Source organism: Octodon degus, unplaced genomic scaffold (assembly GCF_000260255.1).
Source record: "Octodon degus isolate 3935 unplaced genomic scaffold, OctDeg1.0 scaffold00008, whole genome shotgun sequence".
Classification (NCBI taxonomy): Eukaryota; Metazoa; Chordata; class Mammalia; order Rodentia; family Octodontidae; genus Octodon; species Octodon degus.
Genome location: NW_004524584.1, coordinates 6,534,712 through 6,546,377, shown reverse-complemented (window position 1 = coordinate 6,546,377; position 11,666 = coordinate 6,534,712). Strand labels below are relative to the sequence as shown.

At 44.5% G+C, this 11,666-nt stretch overlaps 1 protein-coding gene across 2 annotated transcripts in view; it reads left to right on the top strand.

The window, feature by feature from the left end:
- Ephb1 (EPH receptor B1) overlaps nt 1-11,666 on the top strand; it is a 436,689-nt gene that overhangs the window by 101,318 nt on the left and 323,705 nt on the right. The gene's annotated exons all lie outside the window — the stretch shown is intronic.

The window sequence follows — 11,666 nt, the reverse complement described above, 5'->3', positions numbered from 1 at the left end:
ATTTATTTCTTTATTGTGGCTGACCTGGCCTGGGTGGGGCTGGCACAGCATGTGGTGCCGGGATCAAACTGCAGTCCCTGCGCTTTGCCTAAGCAGGTACTTTAGACTACTGAGCTATCTCTCTGGCCCAGTAAAAATAATTTAAAGGGCAAAGTAAAAAGAAAAAAAAAAGATATAGGAAGTAGGGAAGTAGATCATGCAGCGATGGGAAACAGATCTAAAGATGGACAGAAAGGGGAGGCAAAGAAGGGAAATAGAAGGATTAAAGAGTGATATGTTTATGTACCAATTCCCCATACAGTGTATATTTGATGTGTGTCATAAGAAATTTTTAAATTTAAAAAAGTTTCTCATGGCATTCTTGAATCTATTCCTAGAGATAAATTCCTCAAGATATTTCTTTCTCTCTGTGGGTCTCTCTGTGTCTCTGTCTATCTGTCTGTCTGGACATTGTAGTATAGCCCTCCTAGGTAGAATAAACTATTCTTTAGAGTGGGTATACCTATTTGCTTTTCTGTTTGAAAGTTAGTGTTAGCTTTGGCATTAGCTAAAGAATATATAATGTGTTATTGGGTTAAATTTATAGATGAATATAGGGAAAATTATCATCTTTGTGATACTCAGAGTATTAACCAGGATATTATCTTTCTATTTTCTCTTATTAAGCATATAACAATGTAGTTTGTCTTTTTGTTGCTATTATAAATGGGACCTTCCACTTCCATTTTGTTTTCTGACTGGTTATTTTTATTTTTAAATTTATTTGTTTATTTATTTGGTACAGGGTCTCACTACACAGCTTGGACTCCTAGTGATCCTCCTGCCTCATCCTCCCCAGCACTGGGATTACAGGTGTGTGCCACCCCACCTGGTTTCAGGGTCTGCATGGTGTGTCCAGAGTTCCAGGACAGGCATGGGATGGGGTACCTGGGATCGAACCTGGGTCCTTGTGCTTGCTAGGCAGACACTTAGACTACAGAGCTATCCCCCCAACCCTGGTTGGTTTTACAATTACAAAAAAATTGCTTCCTATATATTACTTTAGCAAACTGTCCTTTTACTGTTTAGAACAGATTGTCAGTTGATTGTCTTGGGTTTGCCAGGTGCATGATTTTATTATCCACTAATGTTGACCATGTTTGCTTCCTCATTTCCAATTTATACATCTAATTTCCTAGACTAATTGCTTTGCCTGCTGCCCCACAACAATACTAAGTAATAGTGGTAAATGTGACTTTTTTGTCTTGTTCATAATTTTTATGGAAAATATTTTGGAGTTTTTCCATTAAGCATTTCGATTGAGAAAGAGAGATATTTTACTAAGATAGAATTTACCTATCAATTTTTGTTACAATGTTTTTTAAAGAATAAGAACATATAGAATAGTATTAATTACCTTTTCAATGTCCCTTGAGATTCTTAACTAATATCTCCAACCTATTCATGCAGTTTCTTTTATTAGTTAGTCTCTAATATTGAACCATCCTTGCCTTATAATATATCCTTCTTTGTCTTTCAATGTGTCACTGGATTTCCTTCCAATAATTTATTTAGGACTTTCATCTTGATGTCGGTGAGGCATTGGTACTTGTCAGCAAGATGGATCCAAAGTCTTGAGTCTTGGTGAGTAAGGTGTGAAGCACCTCACTAAAGCCAAGGTATAGGAGGTATAGAAATCTCCTTGTATCCTCATCATTTATGATGAGAAGCTGTTTCCTTCTGTGTAATCCTGTTGTGAAGTAGCATGCCATCTCACTCTGTTCAGCACCCTTGAGAATGACCATGAGCCATAACCACCTGTTGCAACTCATACTATTCTCTCTTTAATCAAGATTTTGTATGTATCTGGGTGCTTAGAGCACTGTGATGTGATTTTCATTGTTTGAGTGGATATTTTCCCAAATATCCCCATGTTGTTTTTGCTGTAGAAGTAGTTCCAGTTTTTTGAGCAGATTCTTTTCCAGAGTTGGATCTTTTTCAGAGATAGATACATACTGAATGTGAGAGTAGTTTTCCAGACAAAGTATATTTCTAATGGTAGTTGAACTTTTTTCATCATTGCTTTGAAACTAACTGCTTAATGTCCCTTCTGGAGGTAGGGATGTGACAGCCTCAACCAAGCTACGTATCTATTGTCACAATTTTTGAGAACAAAACCCAGGTTCAGTTCTGTTCTGAGTTTCCTCCCAGAAACCCATGTTTTCTGTCCTTAGCCCAGTAAAAGAGCACTTGTTTCTAGAGTATTCTTAGGCTGGGAGGCATGCTTGTTAGGGGGGGGGGGTACCAGGAATAGGTTAACTCTATTAAGAAGAGGAACCCAATTCTATTTGCATGAGAAAAGAAAACTATGAACATTCACTCAGGAGAAAGTAACTGCCCATCAATCACTCCCTAGGTGACCCCTCTGGAGAACAAAGGGCACTTAGTTTTTCTAAGTCAAGGGTTTGTAAGTTAAAGAGATTTCCAATAAATGCGATCTCTCTTCGTAGGAGGCTTTTCTTTTTCTGTTTCTTTTTCTTTCTTTTTCTTCCTGATAGACAAATTAGGCTCCACTTTTATTTCTTTCAGACTCCAGGCTTCTCTGTAGGTCTCCATTCTCTGGCATTCCCTATCCCCTTCACTTTTATTCCCATTTTTCCCCAATTGGCCACTGCTCAGCCATCCCCTCCCTCCCTGCATCCTATCTCTTGGTGTAATTGGTTTGCAGTCAGGTTGTCTCTTTGATTTACTGGACTTCTTCTCAGCAGAATTATAATAAATGGATTGGCTTGCTGAGCCCTAGCTAGTTCAACACTATTTGCTCAGACGGGGTCAAGCCCCCTGCAAACAGAGGATGTGGCCAGCCTGTGCGGAGAACATGCTCTCACTCACAATATCAGCCCTCTGCATCTTTTCCTAGCCCAATATAATGAAAAATCTCAGGTCATCCATCTGAGAACCAATTAAGTTACAAGAAAGTAGGAAGCAATGGCTCTGGGATGGCCCACCTCCCTGTGACACAGCCCTGGGTGGTGTCTGTCTCAGGGGCATAGAGATTATCCTGATTACAGATCTAATTAGTTGTACAATTAGCCAATGCAGGTCTATGAAGCCTCATTATTGTTTGCATCCAGAATTCTCATGGAAAGTGTAAATCTAAGCTTTGCTAACTGAAATGAGGACTTGAACAAATCTTTCCATTCATGCACTGCTCTGCCTCAGACACTTTGTGATTTCCCTTTGCATTGAGAGGAAAGTGGAAAGATAAAACAATAAACATAAGTGCAAATAAAGAACAACCTTAATGTGGCCCATAAGCCCAGCCTGCCTGATCGTCCACCCCTTTCTTCAGTACAAGCACATTACCCCCACCTCTCCCACACACAGCCTATCAAGGGCTTTGCCATTGCTTCTTCCTAGCATGTCCTATGCAGTCCTGTCTTCCTGACCTTCCTCAGGCCCCTTCTACTCACCCCTCCAGTCTGCATGCCAGATTTATGCCGGACAGTGCTAGAAACTGTCTTATTCTCTGTGTGGGCCACAACTCTGTTACCTGTTTCCTTTGTGTGCTGTCAGTCTTCTTCTTGGCTCCTAATACATGGATGACTCCCTGCAGGATGGCTGCCTAAAGTGTGTGAGGGCCAGGCCTCTGCCTGTTATGATCTGGACTGAATGCACAGCCTTAACACAGAGCCTTTCACAGCAAGCACCTGGGAACCAAACCAGGTGAAGGAAAGAAACAATGCATGCTATTATGGTATTAATATGAAGTGTCTTCCAAGGTCTCATGTAGCCATCTTTGGAACTGAGGTCAAGAGAGGTAACTGGGTCATGTAGGTGCTGGTCTCGTGAATGAATTAATGCACTGATAAGTTTACAGCTTAAGGGGCTTCTCTGCAGGTGGGACCTAATTGCATGAAGCAGGTCACTGGGAGTATGGCTTTGAAAATTGTCCCTCCAGCCCCTTCCTCTCTTTATCTGCCTCTTCCCCCCTCACTCTGCTTCTCCTTGAGGTGAGAGCTTTCCTCCACCACATCCTGCCACCTGTCCTGTTATTCATGTCCTACCATATACCTAAAGTCAGTGGAGCTGGGCAGCCATGGAGTGGGCCTTCTGAGGCCATAAGCCTAAGTCAATCTTTCCTCCTTGAAGTTGTGCCATATCAGGTTTTTAGTCTTAGCAATAGAAAAAAACTAACAGATGTGCAAAGGGCAGTGTCATCTTCCTTCAGTAGGGTGTTGGGCACTCTTTAGTGTGTTTCCATCCTTTTCTTTCTCATTCCATGCCCCCTTTACTGCTGTGTGCACCTTGCCCCTTCTCCTTACCTCATAGGGTTGGCCTGTGCTGCTTTCTCCCCGCCAGGATGGGAGCTTTGGAGAACAGGGCTGTGCTTGCTTCTGCTGGGATTCCTGCAGCCCCATGCCTGCGAACCAAGTAGGTGACTCTGTCCGGATGTACTGTGGGATGTGGAGATACCTGTCTAGGGTCTCCTCGCTTTGCCCCTTCAGAGTTCCTCATTGTGCACAAGTGTGGCTTGTGAAGGAGGATTTTAACTGGAATCCAGGCCTTGGTACCTTGAAGTTGCCTCCATTTCTTCATCTGAGGACCTTTCTATAGTGCACTTTGAACCTTCGGAAACACACAGCCGAAGACTGAAGTTCATTGGCATAGAAACCTCCCAGGAGATCATTTGAACTGACCCTGCCTCCGGGAAGGCTCACACGCCTGCTCTGTGCATTCTTTCTTGGGATGCCTGTGCTCTCGGTACTGTCTTTCTCCCTGCCTGATCACTGCACGTAAGTCCTAGATCGTTATTTTGGTTCTTTCCTTGGTTCTGGCCAATTAAGCAGATTCTGAGAGAATAATAAGGAGTTTGATTTGGAGCAAGGGCTGTGATGAGGAAGACCAGCCAGTGCCTGTCCCCAAACTCTCCACCCGTGGGCTTTTCAATCCTCACTCTTTAGTTCAGTGTTACATGAATACCAACAGTCATAAAAAGCAGGATTTCCTCTGTGTCCCCCATGGGGTCCCCTCTGATCTGGAGAGGGACAGTGAAGAACTGAGTGCTTTGTTCCTAGAAAGCATCTTCTTTTGATGGTTCTATTTCCTCACTAGCATTTTCCTTTCTAGTTTCTCATTTTTTCTTCCTGGGCAGAAAGAATGGTGGCTGTGATGCTAGGGCCTCCTTTCTTGTTCGAGTTCAGTAAGTCTCAGTGTCTGAAGGCAGTGACAGCCCCCAGCCTGCAGCTTCTGCACGGATGCAGGCTTCTTTCTCCCTCTTGCACAGCCAGGTCTCCTGCTTTAGTAGTCAGTGCCTTCTTGTCTGAAGAGTTGTGGTGTAAAAGGCCTTATTTAGAACAAATTAATGCAAAAACAGCAGCTTGCCTTAGGAGAGCCCCAGTGTGCTCTGCTTCTCCTTTTTCTGCCTCCTGTCCAGGGGCAATGGGTGCTTTTTCCAGCCCAGCCAGCTCCCTGTGAGGTGACAGTCAGTGCCAGAGATCAGTGCCACCTCTGTCTCATCTTCTCACTGTCCATTTGCTGGCACCACAGATGCCCTGTGAGTGTGACATCTTGCCCAGGCACAAGGAATGAGGGTCCAGATGGACACGCGGGTGGTCTTGGGGCCTGATACAGAAAGAATGTCAGACAGCCAAGTGTCGGTCCCTCTGACATCATGCATGAAAGATGCTCTTAGGAAGAATAATCTTTAACTGTTACCAGTGCATTTTCTTTTCCACAAAGAAAGTAAGAAAGCTCCAGCTTTGAAGTAGAAATTTTCCAGGCTTGGATGGAGCTGAAAGGCAAAAAGTGGTGCTCGGACCTTTTGTGTGCAGACACAGAGTCTGAAAACCTGTACTTTTCCCATTAAACATACTCAAATATCTTTCTAGTGCTCATGTAAACAAGGGTGAATCTACCACTCATATTCTGTAAGAGGAAAAGCTACTCAAATGTTAAGAAGGCTCCTAAGTCTCTATTCAAGTTTAAACTACCAGAGGAGGTGGGCTGACAATAGGGAAGTGTGCCGAGTTAATCTCGGAAATTTGGAAGGGGCGGGCAGCAGCACATGATGTGGTCCAATTCAAGTCCAAATTTAAAAGAACACAAGGGCACCTTCCACTTTTCTCTTTTTGTGGTAAGAAAATGTCCCAGTTTTTGCAGGCTTTGCCAACCATTTTTGCAGCTGGCAAAGAGGCTTGCAGGTGAGTCAGGAGTTGGAGAAAAGCAAGGAGCTAGAATATTCTCTTTGATTCCTTCTACAGATTTTTTTTCTGTGTATCTGGTAGCTGGAAGTAGTAGTAGGACTACTGCAGGAATGAGAACATAGAAGCATTTCAGTGATGCACCAGGTCAGGTACTGAAGTGTGTGTGGCAAGGCCAGTGGGTGAGCTCTGAGATCCTCTGAACTCTGAGATGCTGGTGGCAGGCCTGTGGCTCCTCCCTGAATCAGTGCTGAACATGCATTTCCAGTGGACCAGCACCTTCTCAAGCAGCCTTTTTTCAGCGTCTCTCCTTCCCCGCCATTACCTGGCCCACTCGATGCTGGGTGCCACATCAGCACAAGGGGTCGTCACATATTCTTCCTCAATGGGTCCTGGAAGATTAGCAGAAGCATTGAGGTGAGGGTTGTGTGCCCTAAGCACCCAATAATGGTAGGTTTTGTTGTTATGAATTTTTTTACATTAATTTTATTGAGAAACAAATAGCAGTGAGATAGTTTCAAAACCAATTAGGAGGACAGTTTCAATAATTAATACATTGCATATTGTTGTCTTTGTAGTGGTTATTCATAGTACAAGATGCAGACATGATATTCTGTCCAAACACTATTAGTACAAATCTTTCTTCTCATTGAATTAAGAGAAAGTAGCTGTATATCTACCCTAACTGTTTTGTGTATGCAGATACAAAATGGTCCTTCATTTGTATCCCCGTTTTTTGTTTAGTTTTGTGAGAGATGGGCATTCCATTATCATTTAAATATTGTAGGTGCGTGAATTCAGCAAAATAATCCAATATCGTCCAGTAGTCCATAACAGTAGTGGGTTATTCATAAGACTGGCAATGTCAGAAGTTGTTGACTTGAGCCTTTTACAGCTCAGCATATTAATATGGATTTCAGACAGACAGTGAGGTTAAGCTCAACTGCCTCTGTTACAAGGTAATAATATCATTAAGCTTCTCTTCTAGATGTTTAACAACTTAAGATTGCAGACCAAAAATTAGAGAAAAGGAAGGGCTGCAAGGATAACCAACATTTTGGCCCTAGCCTTTCAAGGTTAGAATCTCTACTGTAACATCCTGTAACTCAGTTGTGTCCCATATTTTCTGATCGAGGAGATTTTGGGACCACAGAGGAAAGTGATTGATGATGTAGAGTGTACCTAGGGAGAGTCACATGGAGAGAAAACATGCTTTCACAGAGAGCAAATTGGTCAAGCAATGGCTGTGACTCATCCACATGGCTGACACTGACAAAGGATCTACAAATTGCGATACAGGGTTTTAGGGTAAATCCTGAGGGGATTTGACTGACCTTGGCAGACACAAAAGTTACAGTTCTTGTTATATAGGTCTTGCTCTATCTTGGTCTTAACCATCCAGCAGAAAAGTATAAAAATGAGGTATAAAAAGTAAGGCCATATTAATATGTTGTTATGGATATTGCTGTTATTATGACAGTCATTATTTCCATCCTTACTGGAGTGTCACCGATAACCTTTTCTCTTGCTAAATGACTAGTGGTTTCTTCCTCTGTCAAAGGTCAGCTCTTTCACCATTGGCTCCAGTAATCTTGCTGGTCTACATTGCAAATCCTATTGGAATGAACCTCTTCTATCCCATACTCTGTACCTCAAAGACTTTGCTTCTCAGGGGTTGTTCCCTGGGCAGGTAGGCTCAGAGGGCAGTCCTGCTTGGGCAGGTTTCATGTCTACAGAAGTAACATTCTGAATCCTGAGATGGCTGTTGTCATCTTCCCAGGCCCAGGTCCTGGGAGCCTTCTGCTCTTGTAGACTCAAGGGTGTTGAGAGTGGTGAAGGGGCAGCCCCTAGGGACTCAGCCTCATAGTGGGAGCAGAAACTTTGGGGGAGTGTCACACCTCCTCCTATGTTGTTTATGTCAGCACGGTATTGACCTAGTCACCCGCTGGACTGTGAGCGAGCAAGGCCCTGAAGGACAAGGGCCAGTCCCTCTAGTGACACAACTGTGCTTCAGAGGGATTTCTTGAGATGAGGGCAGAGGTACTTAAAGTCAGGGACTTGGGGCACACCCTAGCCCATTGCCATCTTTACTACTGATGTGTCATTTTCTTCTTACTCAGCTCAACAGCTGAGAGTTCAAAGAGGCTTAGCTTCTCTTTTGTCCAAGGAGCCTTAAGAGGTGGCAGCAGTTGTGAGGAAGCGCTGACAGTGTCTGTCCTGGGTGAAGGAAGAAGAGCCACTGTATATGGGCAAAGGGGAGGGTCTGAGGATGGAGCAGGCCTGTGGAGACAGTGGCCACCCACAGCTGCCAGTGCAAGCTAGCAAAGAGGACAGGTGGTTGGTGTTTTGCAGATCCTAGGTGCTGCTCATGACACAGGTGGACTTGATCTTGGACACTGTCCTTTCCTTCACCCAAGATTCTTTCCCTTTAGGTGTTCTTAGGTCACACACATAGGGCCCAGAGTGATATTTTCTCTGCTTGGCCTCCCCTGGCCACCCACTCAGAAAGAGTCAGCCCTGTCATTCCATTCCTCTGCTGATGGATGCATTGAATGGGTGATGGGTGAATGGGCTCCTCTCTCTCTGGAGTCTGTATTCTTCATCACAGACTCTCCTTCACATTGGCTTGGACATCCTGGATCTGGCTGCAGAAGGAAGACCAGGGTTACTTTCGGACACTGGCCCAAGTGGGCTGGGTCTTCCATCCTCCATGGGGAGAAACAGCTTTCTTCTCTGGTAGATGGAGCTCGTAGGGCCATGACCAAGGGAGGAATTTCAAAGCCCTTTCCACAGGCAGCTCCTCTTCCCATGGGGAGCCGAAGTTGCATGTGAATTATAGCGAAGGTTTTGACACCCTGTGACATTGCATGGGTCAACATGGCTTGGGGCTCTCTGGTTAATGCTGAGAAGGCAGATCTGTGTTATCATGGGATGGGTTGCTGTGAGGAGAGTTGTGACTTGATGGATGAGTGTGCCTGAGGGGAAGAGGAGGACTGGACACAGCTGAGTTTTGTCATCTTAGTACATCAACTTCATGCACAGTCTTCTATGATCTACACTGCCACATGCATCATCTCATGCCTCCAGTCATAGAGGGGCCCTATTTTTGATGAGAAGGATTGTCAAGATGGCACCAAGATCTAAGGGCATGGCTGGGTGAAGAAGCTGAGTGTGAGCTTGCCAATTCAGTCTACACTGATTCTGCTTCCTGCTGGCTCTGCCAATCTGACATCCAAGCTTCACCTAATGACACAGCTTCAGCTTCTGTCTGTACTTGGTGATGGGACAAACCCCAAGCTCCCATCTCTCTGGAGATTCCAGGCAAGTGACAGTAGAGTTTGCACACTCTCAGGTGATTGGGCCTTGGCACAATCTGTAGTTGGGAAGCAATCTTGTGCTTTCCAGGCACCCATCTGTGAAGGGAGAGAAAGTCTGTGGAGGGCCTGTTCGCGTATTGAGGAAGGATTGCTGCTCAAGAGAAGAGCTGTCTGCCCGCTCGTGTAGCTTTTCACTTCCAAGGGGAAAAGCACCAGGGCTTCCCAGTTCATTGAGCCAGCCTTTACAGAAGCTCTGCTTCCCAGGCCTGGCAACGTTTTCGTACTTCCCTTCCTTGTAGAAGTGGTGTATTGCCAGCTATGCTGTTTAACCCTGCAGCACAAGCCTAGCCAGCGATGGGCTGTGGACAGTCACGGAGGTGCCAAATACCTCCATTTTGGTGGTGGTGGTGGTGCATAGGGAGTGGGGATGGAGGGTGCTGCGTGGGACGCCGTGGTCTGGAGGACACCACATTCCAGTTCTGGTTTGTGTCCCAACAGATGTAGAATACACCGCAGCTTACCACTTCCCACTTGGATTTCTCAGTGTACTGGTCTGTGCTGGAGGGAAAGAGGAGTGTTCAGGAGTTCTTTATAGTATCTGAGAGGCCCAAAGCTCACTTCAAGAGTACAAGTGACACCTTGGACCCATGGGGCATGAAATTTGTCTTTATCATCACCATTGGCCACAGGGATGTGGACTGGAATGTTTTGCTGCAAACCATGTTGTTGGCTGAGAGGGACATGTGCTGAGAGTAGCCTGCCATGGTGCTGTCCTCTTTCAGTGCTTCCAGGAGCCTTCTCTGGCAGCTCCTGGACTCCCCAAAGCATCTAACTCTTGCCTGCTCCCGTGCTTCTGCCCTTACTCTTCCCTCCTCCCAGCATGCTCTTCCATGCTTTGGTCAGCGCACTCTTACTAGTGTGCTAAGCTGCACGCAAGCTCTTGATCTCCTCTTTCCTTCCCAAGAGGCAAAACAATTCCCTTCTTTCTTTCTTTCATTCTTTCTTTCTTTCATGTATTTGGCACAGGGTCTCACTGTGCTGCTTGAACTCCTAGTGATCTTCCTGTTTTCAATCTCCCCAGCACTGGGATTGCAGGTATGTGCCACCATGTCCAGACTTGGTGGCCAGCTCAGTGCACCCTGGGGTGTGGCCAGTGGGACATGTGGTATCAGAAATCAAACCCTAATTTGACTGACCTTGTCGGATACAAAAGTTACATAGGTCTTGCTTTATCTAGGTCTTAACTATCCAGCAGAAAAGTATAAGCACGAGTTATAAAAAGTAAAGCCATATTAATATGCTGAGCTGTAAAAGGCTCAAGTCAACAACTTCTGACATTGCTAGTCCTACAGATAACCCACTACAATTATGGACTACTGGACTATATTGGATTATTTTGTTGAATTCACACATCTACAATATTTAACTGGCAATAGAATACCCTTCTCTGACAAAACTAAACAAAAGGGGGATACAAATGAAGGACCATTTTGTATCTGTATATACAAAACAGTTAGGATAGATATACAACTACTTTCTCTTAATTCAATGAGAAGAAAGACTTGCACTAATAGTATTTGGACAAGATATGAAGTCTGCATCTTGTACTTGAATAACCACTATGAAGACAACAATATGCGATGTATTAATTATTGAAACTGTCCTCTTAATTGGTTTTGACACTGTCTCATTGCTATTTGTTTCTCAATAAAATTAATTTAAAAAAAAAGAATCGAACTCTAGTCCCTGAACTTGCCTAAGCAGATGCTTAGTCCACTGAGCTATCTCACTGGCCCTGCAATATCTTTCAAAGGACCATATTTATCACAAATTTGATTTCAAGCATCCAAAGCATTGTTAGTCTTGGAGCTTCTCAAGAAGAAGGGCTTCCAAGGTCAGACACAAGAGATGAGTCTGAGAAATGGTGTGAAGCTGATGGACCCAGACGTCTTCCACACCAGTAGTGGATGGATGTAGACTGGGCAGAGCATGAAGGCTGCTAGCATCAAAGCTGATAAAAGCTCCTTAGGAAAATGGACTTTGGGGAAGACAAGACCTTGGTCAGTTGAAATTAGGTTCTGAGGGGGCCGGGGAGATGGCTCAGTGGAATAAGTGCTTCCTTGGCAAGCACAAGGACCTGAGTTCAATCCCCAGTTCCGCAAAAAAA